Source organism: Dendropsophus ebraccatus, chromosome 4, assembly GCF_027789765.1.
Source record: "Dendropsophus ebraccatus isolate aDenEbr1 chromosome 4, aDenEbr1.pat, whole genome shotgun sequence".
Classification (NCBI taxonomy): domain Eukaryota; kingdom Metazoa; phylum Chordata; class Amphibia; order Anura; family Hylidae; genus Dendropsophus; species Dendropsophus ebraccatus.
The window spans coordinates 24,417,710-24,430,166 of record NC_091457.1 but is presented as its reverse complement, the minus strand read 5'-3'; the positions used below and the strand labels follow the sequence as shown (position 1 = coordinate 24,430,166).

The window sequence follows — 12,457 nt, the reverse complement described above, 5'->3', positions numbered from 1 at the left end:
ATGAGCATCCCTCTCCTTTTAGTTCTAAATGTAGAGTGGCGTATTGTAGGGAATAAGGGGTGTTTGATCCTGTATGTGTCTGAGGCAATGAGATGTGTCTCTTGTGCACAGACGATGTCGCCTTGGTGGGATTTGACCTCTCTCCAGAAGTTAGATCGTCTCTGTGGTGAGTTGAGACCACAGATGTTGTATGATATAAATTTTCTAACTATATTACCTGTGTAGTATGTGCATAGCTGAATACGCAGTCATTTGTAGGAAAGGTAAAAGACAGAGAAAGGTAGAAGTTCCACGTGACCTGGGAGAAGAAGAAGTACTAGTGAACGGTTCCATGCCTGTAAGAACAACAAAGCAAACAGAAAATATTAAACAAAAACAACGGAAAAAAAAAAAAAAAACAGACGTCCAGTAAGGACAACAGTCTCACACATGAACATTGTGTTAACACACGGTTAACAAAAGGTGGGTAAGGCACAACAGTTCGGCTTACAGCCTCAGGAACAGAAGGCACCAGGGCAATTCTCATGGGACATCAGATATGTCCCACCAACAAAGTATCAACGACGACCCCTCTTGTTGGATCTAGCTGGTAACCAGTCGGGAGTAGGGCGAGAACACTTGTTGGATGGTGTTGGAGCTGTAGGTGCAGGATTGAGATTCCAAGATCGCAGCATAGCAGTCCCTTCTTCTGGGTTAAAGATCACTTGGGTTTTGCCACCTTTTGTCACCAACAATTTAGTAGGATACCCCCATTTATACATGATGTTGGTGGAACGAAGGGCAGAGGTGATTGGAGCGAGAGATCGCCGCCATTGTAGAGTCGCAGCCGATAGGTCACTGTACACAGAGATTGATGCGTATTTATCGGTGATATCATCTTTATTCCGTATTGTTTGCATGAAGGCTTCTTTAACGTAGTAATAATGCACCCTTGCCAGGGTGTCCCTTGGAGTATCATCCGGGAGGTGTTTGGGCCGGGGGACCCTATGGGCCCTATCAATAGTCAAGTCTCTGTTTGAGCTGTCAGGCAAGACCTCTTTAATGAATTTCTGTATGAAGCGAGTAAGCTCGGATGGGGGGATGGATTCTGGTATACCCCGCAGTTTAACATTGTTTCGCCGCGAGCGGTCCTCTAAATCATTAATTTTGCTCCTTAGTTTCTGCACCTCCTCAGCGAGCTCTTGGTGGCCATCGGCCAGTTTGTTGTGCGAGGACACCAGTTCACCCATTTTATTCTCAAGGTGGTCAGTGCGGTTTGCAATCTGCGTAAGTTTCCCACGGACAGGGCGCAAGGCTTTATCAATTCTGCAGTCCATCGAGTCTCTGAATGCTGCAAACATACGTTTCATATCAGAGTCAGTCATAGGAGTCCCTCTTGTGGGCAAATCGTCAAAGCAATCATGTGAGGGAAAAGAGTCAGTCTCCTGATGTGTAGCAGTAGCTGCTGCCAATTCCTCTTTTCTCTGGAGTAGGTGCTCACAGCTACAGTCTGTGTGTAAGGCAGAAGGGATAGTGGGGGGAGGAGCAGCACCGCCATCTCGGGTGGCCTGGGAATCAGTAATACAGTCCTCGTCCTCACTAGCCAGGTCCTCTCTCTGTTCCCCCTCAGTCCCCTCTGATAAAGGGGTGTATCTGGAGCCCGCAATAAAGTTCTTACCCCCAGTACAGTGAGCTGTGGAGGCGATCTCAGGCCCGTCATCTCCGTCATGAGAGCGGGAGTCAGCGCCATCTTGGGATCCGGCATACGGGAAGAATGCCGTCAGTTTCCTTGTGTGCAGGCGGCTCTTTCCTTGTCTAGGAGGTCCCGACATGTTCCTGGGGATCTCCCACACCCGCTCGTTGGTCTAGGGGTATAATTCTCATTTAGGGTTCGAGAGGTCCTGGGTTCAAATCCCAGACAAGCCCACCTTTTGACAGTACTGAGGCTCGTCCGCTTCCACCGTTTGCGTGCAGTCTTCTCTCCTCAAGGGTTTTCTGGCGCCAGTGAAGTGAGTGGGAAACACCCGACGTGTCGCGCTTGAGGGTATCCTGTTGCTTCCTGTTGACTGAATGCCTCCCCGCAGTGGGAATGCCTTTCTAACGCCAAACTGTGCTTTTTCTCCCGCCGTCATGCACAGTTCCACCACGAAACGGCTGTTGAACGGCTGCCGTCTTCGGTGGACTTTTCCGCATTGGGATCCGTGAGAGAGGGCAACGCAGGGCAAAGCAGGCTGCCTACGCGGCAGTACAGTTTGCGAGCCCAAAATCGGCACCTCGGGCGGAGGCAGCATGGGGTATCTGTGGCTTGTTAGTCTAGGGGTATGATTCTCGCTGTGAACACGGACCGTGCTGGCTGGCGGCGTGACGGCGGCACGCTCAGCTTGCCTCGTTGGTCTAGGGGTATGATTCTCGCTTAGGGTGCGAGAGGTCCCGGGTTCAAATCCCGGACGAGCCCACTTTTTGAAAGTACTGAGGCTCGTCCGATTCCACCGGTTGCGTGCAGTCTTCTCTCCTCCAGGGTTTTCTGGCGCCAGTGAAGTGAGTGGGAAACACCCGACGCGTCTCTCTCTCGCGCTCGAGGGTATGCTGTTGCTTCCTGTCGACCGAATGCCTCCCCGCAGCGGGAATGCCTTTCTAACGCCAAACTGGGCTTTTTCTCCCGCCGTCATGCAGAGTTCCACCCTGAAACTCCTCTTTGCTTTGATGTTGAACGGCTGCCGTCTTCGGTGGACTTTTCCGCACGGGATCCATGAGAGAGGGCAATGCAGGGCAAAGCAGGCTGCCCACGCGGCAGTACAGTTTGCCAGCCCAAAATCGGCACGTCGGGCGGAGGCAGCATGGCGCATCTGCGGCTCCTTGTTCTAGGGGTATGATTCTCGCTTTGGGTGTGAGAGATCCCACCAGGGGCGGATTAATGGTGCGTTTACACAGACAGATTTATCTGACAGATTTTGGAAGCCAATGTCAGGAATGGATTTGGGAAGAGAAGAAATCTCAGTCTTTCCTTTATGATGTGTTCTCTGTTTATGGCCATGGGCCCCCCAGGAAATGCTGTTTTAGCCACTGCTACTCACCCTTCTTACAATGCCCATGCACAGGGGCATAGCTAGGATTCATGGGGCCCCAAAGCATCTATATCTATCTCCCTCCTATCTATCTATCTATCTATCTATCTATCTATCTATATCTATCTATATCTATCTATATCTATCTATCTATCTATCTATCTATCCATCTGTCTATATCTATCTATTATCTATCTATCTATCTCTCTCTATCTCCTATCTATCTATCTACCTATCTATCAATCATTTATCTATCTGTCTGATAGATAGATAGATAGATAGATAGATAGATAGATAGATAGATAGGAGGGAGATAGATAGGAGATAGATAGATAGATCGATAGATAGATAGATAGATAGATCGATAGATCGATAGATAGATCGATAGATAGATCGATAGATCGATCGATAGGAGATAGATAGGAGATAGACAGATAGATAGATAGATAGATAGATAGATAGATAGACAGATAGATAGGAGATAGATAGATAGATAGATAGATAGATAGATATATAGATAGATAGATAGATAGATTGGGTCACTGGTGCTGGCTAAGCAGCCGGTGACTGTGACTGACGTGGACAGGGGCGTAGCAAGCACCTAGAGGGCGGTCCATGTTGGGGGCAGTCTGGGGGGCGGGGAAATAGGCTAACAAAAGTAACTGGCAGGAAGTGGCAGAACACCACACCAGCGTGACAGGCAGAGGTTAAGCAGCTTTCCCACCAACCCTCCCTAATGTTTTTCTGTGGCATAAGTTTATTTGTTTGTATGTGTTTATTTACTGTTAATACTGTTGTCACAGCTTGGCGCTGGGGGGGACCTTGCAGAGGAGGAAGGAGAAGCATCGGCGAGGCACCCGGCAGAACAACTAAGACATGCCCACCGCCGGAGCGGTGGCCTGGCATTCCGGTGTCCTCGCCAGGAAGGCGACAGCGCAAGGTCCTATCCTCACATTACACAAATATATGTTTTAAGTTTAAAATAGTTTTAAGAAAATTTAAAAAGCTGTGGCCTACCCCCACGCATTTATAAAGAACAAACAGTTGTCAGTGTGTAATTAAGTAGCTTAAGTTGGGATTACTCCATTTCAGAGGCAAGATAGCCAAGGTGCAATGGGATGCCGGCAGTCAGGAGATAGATAGATAGATAGATAGATAGATAGATAGATAGATAGATAGATAGATGTGTACCAGAAAAATAAAAAAGGATACTCACATGGCAGCACAGCGGTGGCTTTCTCCCCAGTAGTGGCTATGTGCACAGCCTCACACACAGCTCCCAGCCCCCGCAGCTCCTATCTCCAGTCCCGCGGCCCCTGCACTTTTCACTCCTGTCTGTCCCAGACATGTGACGTCATCAGCAGCAGTGGGGAAGATGAATACAAGTGCCGCAGGGCTGGAGATAAGAGCTTCGGGGGCTGTGCGGTATGTGAGCTGCCTGCTCAGGGCTTTGAAAGGGACAGTGCATGTGACCTGTCAGCGGCCACTGACTGATACTGAAGGCCGCAGCTGCTGAGTGTCAGATGGCCTTCAGTGTCAGTCAGTGGTCAGTGTGTGGCAGCAGCGGCACCCCCCCTCATCCCCTCTCCTGCTTGTAACTGCGGCCCCCTACCCCTGGTCACTGCTGATCACTCTGCTGTGTGACTGAACCGCCTCCCCCCTCCGTCCCCGGCCGGAATGCATAGTAGTCAGACAGCAGAGACATGAAGACCCCCCTCCCCCAGCACTCCCATGATGAACACCTCCCCCCACCATCCCTCGTTTAATTAAAAATAAGAATAAGCACATAATCACTCAGGTTCTGTGCTTCTGCCGGCTCCAGCGTCTCCTTCTTCTCTCAGCTCTGCTGGTGACGTCACTCTCCTGCTCCGCGCGGGAACGCAGGGAAAGAGAGAGACCTCTAGTGACCGGAGGCAGAATGCAGCTTCCGGCCACTAGAAGAAGCTGTGCACAGCCCCGCATCTGCTCATCAGGCGCGCTCGCAATTAAAGGGCCAGGTACGTTTTGGGAAGCGAGACACTTGGGGCCCCAAAATCGGGACCGTCCCGCTAGATCCGGGACGGTTGGGAGGTATGATGCATTGGCTGTGTTTTCGCTGGAGAAAATGTGTCCAGCTTTTATATCTGTTTATGCAAATGACAAAGCAGCCACTGCTCAGAACACGACTGTGATGTCATAGGCCTTTCTGACATCATAGTCCGAGTGACAGCTGATGAGAGAAGCCAGCATCTGAGTTCCCACCTATGACACGCTTGTTGTGAGCGACCAATCTGAATCAGCTTTAAGCCAGTACTATTATGATACGCTTGCAGTGAGTAACCAGTAAGAGACTAAGGCCAGATTCACAAGTCTGTGATATACTGTACAGTCTTTAAGCTGGTTGTATACCATGGACTGAACCCTTCACCTCTAAGAGCTACATCTGTACACTAATGAACTGACACGGCTGTGTTAGTTTAATAACATAGTGTTTAACTGTTCCTGAATCTTACTATATCATAATATTTTAAAAAGCAGGGAGTCCCATAGAATTCAGTCTGTGATATACAACGAGCAACGGGCCCCTAAGTCTTATTGCACCTGAGTAAGGTAACTCCCTGGGGTTCACACAAGTGGGATGAGGTATCCACTGCAGTTAGTGTTTTAACCACTAGGTGTCACTAGGTGTACAGCTGAAGCCTTTAATGGGTTAACTATTGTATATCACATGTTGTCTTTTGTCCACTGACAGGTGCAGGTGCTTTCCTTCCTTTATTCAGCCTATCCTCTTCTTTCTCTCTCTCTGTTCACACACAGCCCGGCAATCACAGGCAGGGTTAGACAAACTCCTGTAGTTAGCACTTAGTTCCCGGTGGGAGAAGTTGGGGAAGTTGGAGTTAGTTGTCATCTGGAATGAGTCTAGCAGGGATACAACTAAACAAGTCAGTTTCCTTTCTATGAACAACAGAACCGCTTTGCAGCGATAGAACTCTAAAGGTGAGAGAAGCTGCACAGGGTTCACCTTGTCCACGCCAGGAACCTCTCTAAACGTGCAGGGCAGTTACCTTAGGAGTTATAGGAACTTACCCTAGTGGAACAAAAGTACGGAAAATCTATGTATTCCACTGCGCAGCGCAGGACAACTGGGAAGTCTCAGGAGTCTGCTTAGCCCAGATAACCAGGCCTGGGGCTCATATTACCCACGTAGTACGGGTATCCCGCAACTATGGGCAATAGACTGTCATACTAGAAGTCATCCGTGAGTACAAGTATTTTCTATCTTCTTCTTCTACACACCTCTACTGTGCCGGCAAAGTACACTTCTACCTTGGACAAGGCCCCCATGGAAACCCCTCTCGTCTACTCTCTGTACTGCAAAGCACTTCCTTCCTTAAAGGGGAACTCCAGGTAGAGGTTAAAAAAATGAAACTTCTGCAGAAGCATAAAGCATTATTTACCTATCTACTTCACTTTAAAACTATCAAAAATTCTTTTTTTTTTTTTTTTTTTGGGGGGGGGGGGGGGGTTGTTCTGTTTTGTTTCTGCACTTCCTGGTTGAGCAGTTGTACACAGAAATTCAGGTTCCAGAATGCAATGCTTTCCCTCAGCTGTTCATCACAGTCCACCACCCTGCCCATTCCCCGCCCAAATCTGTTGCAGAACATCTAGGCTGTGTTCACACATTGCAGTTTCATTGTATTACTGTTACTACTGTTACTATCACTGTTATTACCTGTAACACTGATATTGGAATAAAGTAAAGAACTTTTAGATTTTTTTTTCCTTTTCATTTTCACGCACATATTATGATCAAGCATCTTTTATCTTTGAAGTTGAACCCCACAATAAGGCTCCGATCCTCTCTGCAGTTAAGCATCATTTACTTGTGTTACTGCATCATTTTTGTAAATAAACTGCAGTACTGCAATGACACTCCAACATGTGTGAACACAGCCCTAATTTCACTGCACACTTCTGCACAATTACAGAAATCAGTGCAACACCTGCTTGCCTCCTAAGACATCACACCCTGCCTTCTGTCTGCATCATCAGCCTGATCTCAGCAAACACACACAATGTGAGACAGAGGCATGGAATATTTGTCTCCTAAGGGGGGATAGCAGAAGGAGCAGGAGACAGTGTGGATTGGCACAGAGGCCATTTTTCTTCACTTCCTGGATTTCAAACAGCTACCAGTGTGGCAGAACCGTACAGATATGGTAATATATTATATAGACACATCTATTTAACTTTTAATGTACTTTTAATAGAAAACAAGTTTTCCTTATCCGGAGTTCCCCTTTAAAGGACTGTATCTCTACCTCAAATATAAGTAACTGAGTCGCTTGCGAGATTGTATTCTTCTTGTGTATTGCACTGGACTCTATTGCTGTGAAGGTGGCCCTGAAGGGTTAACACTTTTGGAAAAACATTGTAATCTTCGAAATGCCTCCAGCTTTGGAACAGGAATGTTGGCAGCCCCCCCGAGAGTGTCTAGGATGTCTAATAAATAACTGATAATCACTAGCCAGCTCACTGCGCAGAATAGGAAGCCAATGACCATTTATGGACTGACCAATCAGAGTGTGACATGTATGTGTCTTGTGACTTGAAATCCCACCTGTATTAAAGGCATATATATATTTCTGGAGAAAACAAATAAAGCGAGTGCGCACTCCTGAACTCAGCTGAGTGAGGAGGTTATACCATCTTTTTGCCTGGTGTCATGTCCTCGTTACTAGCGCTCAGCTTTGTTAATTTGGACAGGAATAGTCACTTGGGAATAAGGTGGATAATAAAAGGTAGAATTCCCCTTATCAGTTGGAGGCACTGCTGAGATAAGTACTCGAGGGGACACTGAGCTCTAGAGATCGACCGCCTGCCACTCACCAGAGGAAACAGGACCGTCTGACGAAGGAGACTGATCCCCTCCACTGAAACATGGTAAGTCTACTGATTCTTTGAATCTGTGGCTTATCCGTGTGCACCTTTAATATATATATATATATATATATATATATATATATACACAGCCGTAACCAATTGACTATCGCCTGAGCTGCTTGCAGTTTTCTTCCTCTGAAGTTGTGCAACTGTTTGTTTTTTTTCTTTTTGTTGTTGTGTATTGAGCTCTGGTTTACGGTTGTCGTAAGTTTTTTTTTGCTGTGTTCAGTATTTGGGCTCTGTATGGGCACATTACTGTGGAAAGTTCGCTAATCGGACTGCACAGGGTATTCGCCTCCTGAGTGGGATCACTAAATTAGCTACGATAACGTCACGAGGAAAAGGCTGACACAGGGACGACCGGGCGTCTAGTGGTTTAACACGGAAGTAGGGGGGGGGGGGGTTGCAGTCACTCAGCTTCTGAGGGAGCTTACTGTACTCCAATCTCTTATGGGACGATTGTGACCGGATTTTAAACACTGTTGATTTTTATTTTTGCTGTATTTTTCCTGGGTGTCAGAAGCTTCCTTTTTTTTTTTTTAACCATTTCTTTATTTGAGAGTAATTTAAAGTTTTACAAACATAAATATAAGACGTATATATATACAACAACGACAGTTAGGTGTGTACATGTTCCTTACTCCTCACCTATATAAAAGAGTACTTAAATTTTCCATTTAATCAGGCTGTAATGCATTCCACAAGAATAGATGAATAAGGAATTTAGAACACGACAACCCAAAGTAAACACACAAAACACACATGAGTATACAACAAAAAGAAAAGGAAAAAACATATAAGACATAACCAACTTGCAACCGACAAACATACACACACAACAGACAGTACAAGGCACTCCCTTTCCGATAGTTAACCTAAATCTCTGGGTACAAAGGAGATGATAATATATAAGATCCATAAAGGGCCACACTATACCGTGACCCAGTGTATTGCGGATTACGTAATAACATTGCAGTTATTATTTAACTTCGAGTCAGAAGTATTTTGGTAATCTTTCCACTTTTCCCAAAATTTAGAAACCTTATTTTGCTTCCCCAGTCTCACTCCTACTGCTATTTCCATTATACAGTTAAACTGAATTGCCTCTACGATCTCGGCCAATGAAGGCAGTTGGTTACTTTTCCATTTTTGTGCTATTTTAGATCTAACTACTGTTAATACGTGTATAGTTATGGATTTGTCCCAAGAATCCATAGATGATAAGTTCATGCTTAATAGCGCCATTTCAGGTCCCCATTCCACTGGGTACTTTAACACTCTTTCCAAAAGAGTTTTTATCTGAGCCCACAGTGATCTAATTGACTTGCATTCCCACCAAATGTGATATAAAGTTCCCCTTTCTCCATGACATCTCCAACACAATCCCAAACAGGTGGGGAACATCTTTGCAAGACGATGTGGAGTTAGGTACCACCTATACAGTAATTTACGTGCTGTTTCCACATGACTAGTACAGCGGGAGTATTTATGATTGTAAAGATAAGACTCCATCCACTGTTCCTCTGAAAATGTCTTTTGGAGGTCAGATTCCCATTTCTCTTTAAATGGTAGTGGTAACTTATCTTGACTAAGGGCATTGTAAGCCTGAGATATGCCATGAGCAAAATGAGTAGAACTATAAAAAAATTTCTCATATATATTATTTGAACTTTCTTCACGTTTGGTAGGGTTGCTACGAAATGACGTAGTTGTAGATATTTGAAAAAGTCCTGCTTAGGTAAGCAGAACTTTTCCATTAAAAAAAGAAAATGAATATAACCCCTGTTCATTACTTATGTCATTCAACGATGCCATTCCTTTCTCTCTCCAACTACCAAAATTAGAGTCTGGAATACTACTCTGGATTATTTCAATGGGTAAATCCAAGTACCGAGTAGGCAGGATTGAGGGAGAAGTAGTAGCTATTTTCCAGGTTTGTATGGCTGCTTTAATGGTCGGGCATGTTGGTAACCTCACGCTCCCTGATATTCGAGATTTCCATAATAGGAGCTTAAAGTCTGCCACCTTAGCTATATGTTTCTCTATATCCACCCATTGTCTAGATTGATCCATTAACCATAGATATTTTATTTGTTCTAATATTACAGCATGATAATATCTTACAATAATCACCGACGTACATGGACCACTTTAGGACAATTTAAAATATAACCTTTATTAATGCTATAAAAACAAGGTCCATACAACATGTACGCCCAAAAGACACCCGTTGGTGCACTCATATACAGTGTAGTATCCTCAAGAGCACTAGCAACATAGGAAAAACGAATAACTATATAAACACAACAGGGATAATGGTCAAGGCTGTCACAAAGTGCAATAGTAGATACTGTGGTAGAGGGGGGGGGGGTTTGTGCGCCCTCCACTGACCCTGGATAGCCTCTTACCCTGCCTTTTGGGGTGCCCACCTCCTTAGCAGGGTGGCCCCAACCACGGTGACAGTCCCTCTCCCGTTGTAAGTGCTCAGGGGAAAAAACAACAAACAAAGAGACAGAGAGCAAAAACAGTGCAAAAAATGTGACAACTAACAATCACCGAAACGTAAAATTGCAGCAGCACAATAAATACAGGAATAACTCAGAGTGTATATAAAATATGCAACACTCGGTCCAACGCGTTTCTACCGTCCCAATATCTGACGGTTTCATCAGGGAACAAACCTAGCACTCCAAAATGGATGTGCCCTAAAGTATTAGCTGCTGAAAAGATCTCCTCTCAATAAAATGGACCTCTATTAGTTAGATATGATGATACATGATAGAAAAATGTTACTTGTGGTATATATTGTAGAGGGGGGCATAAATTGTAGCGCTGCCAGCTGTACCTGTACTGGTACCAATACCCATAGCCCATTTACAGAGATAGTCTTATAGGGCTGGAACATACATATAAACAGGGCCGTATTTACCACTAGGCACCCGTGGTCTGGTGCCTAGGGCAGCACCTTGCAGGGGGGCAGCACCAGGGAGCAGGGAGACAGAAAAAAATATTTTTTTTGTTTTTATTTTTTTTACTTTCCTCCCTCCTGTTCAGACTTGCCAGTAAATCTGGTGTCTTTTCCAGGGGGGTGGGGGGTATGGTGGTATTGATCAGGTCTGGTATCGCCAATAGGTGCGTGAAGATTGGGCGTCTTCAGGTTTAGTGCCTAGGGCAGCAGCAGCTGTTAATACAGCCCTGCATATAAAGCCTGTTACTTAGCTTGAGATGCACTGAATCAGGAGTAGATAGTGGCCCCCTCACAAGGTCCCAGATGGTTCCATGATCCCCTCACGATGAGATGGAGATAGCAAAGGGTGGACTGACCGGACCCTGGACCGGGAGCGATATTGAGAAGCATATGCGTTCCACCGGGCGGAAGTGGGCGGGAGATTGATGGCAAGGAAGCCTATGGGATAGACAGAGGCCAGTATGAGCTGTGGAACGCATTATGCGTTCCACTGAGGAATACAGTTATTGTTGGCTCAGAGATGAGGAGTAATAGATGCCTAATAGCCTATACTTGGATAAATATATGCATAGCATAATGGTAATTGATACATCCCATATAGAAAATGGATTAATATATATATATATATATATATATATATATATATATATATACATACACACATAAGGACATGATAATATGTAGTAGATAATACATCAAATATAAAAAAATAATAATAATAGATTAGTATATATATATATATATATATATACACATGAGGGCATGATAATGGATAGTATCCATATCAGTCATGTATACCAGATAACATGTATAGTATAGTATAGCTTTAAGTGTATCTCATTGAAAAGATGATATCCGTAATGTATATCAGACAACATGTATAGTGTGTCTCTTATTAGGTATTGGAAGATGTCATTGATTAAATACCAGTAGTACAAGTAACCCCCACTACCACAAGAACAATGATAAGGGCATCTATACAATAAATGATGAAAACACAAGTGTTTCGTTGAGGCCCAGTGGATTCACAGTGAACTACTAAACATGAATTACGGTGACGCCTTTTGGAGCATATAGGGGACATCACACACAGCCGGGACAAACCACTTGCTGTTCATATGCGACAAACTCACCCAGACAGCCCTTTCTCTGTTAAATTTCAGGTCATTGAAGTAATTAGACCCTCACCGAGGGGCGGGGACCTGGATAGACGCCTCCTACAAAAAGAGGCCCAGTGGATCTACAGACTTGGTACTGTGAATCCACTGGGCCTCAACGAAACACTTGTGTTTTCATCATTTATTGTATAGATGCCCTTATCATTGTTCTTGTGGTAGTGGGGGTTACTTGTACTACTGGTATTTAATCAATGACATCTTCCAATACCTAATAAGAGACACACTATACATGTTGTCTGATATACATGACTAATATGGATACTATCCATTATCATGCCCTCATGTGTTTATATATATACTAATCTATTATTATTTTTTTATATTTGATGTATTATCTACAACAT

General features: G+C 44.7%; 1 non-coding gene across 1 annotated transcript; it reads left to right on the top strand.

Annotated features, from left to right (window-relative positions):
• The first annotated feature begins 2,362 nt into the window (after nucleotides 1–2,362).
• TRNAP-AGG (transfer RNA proline (anticodon AGG)) lies at nucleotides 2,363–2,434 on the top strand. Its single transcript has one exon. It is a non-coding gene; the product is annotated as a tRNA-Pro (tRNA).
• The last annotated feature ends 10,023 nt before the right edge of the window (nucleotides 2,435–12,457 follow it).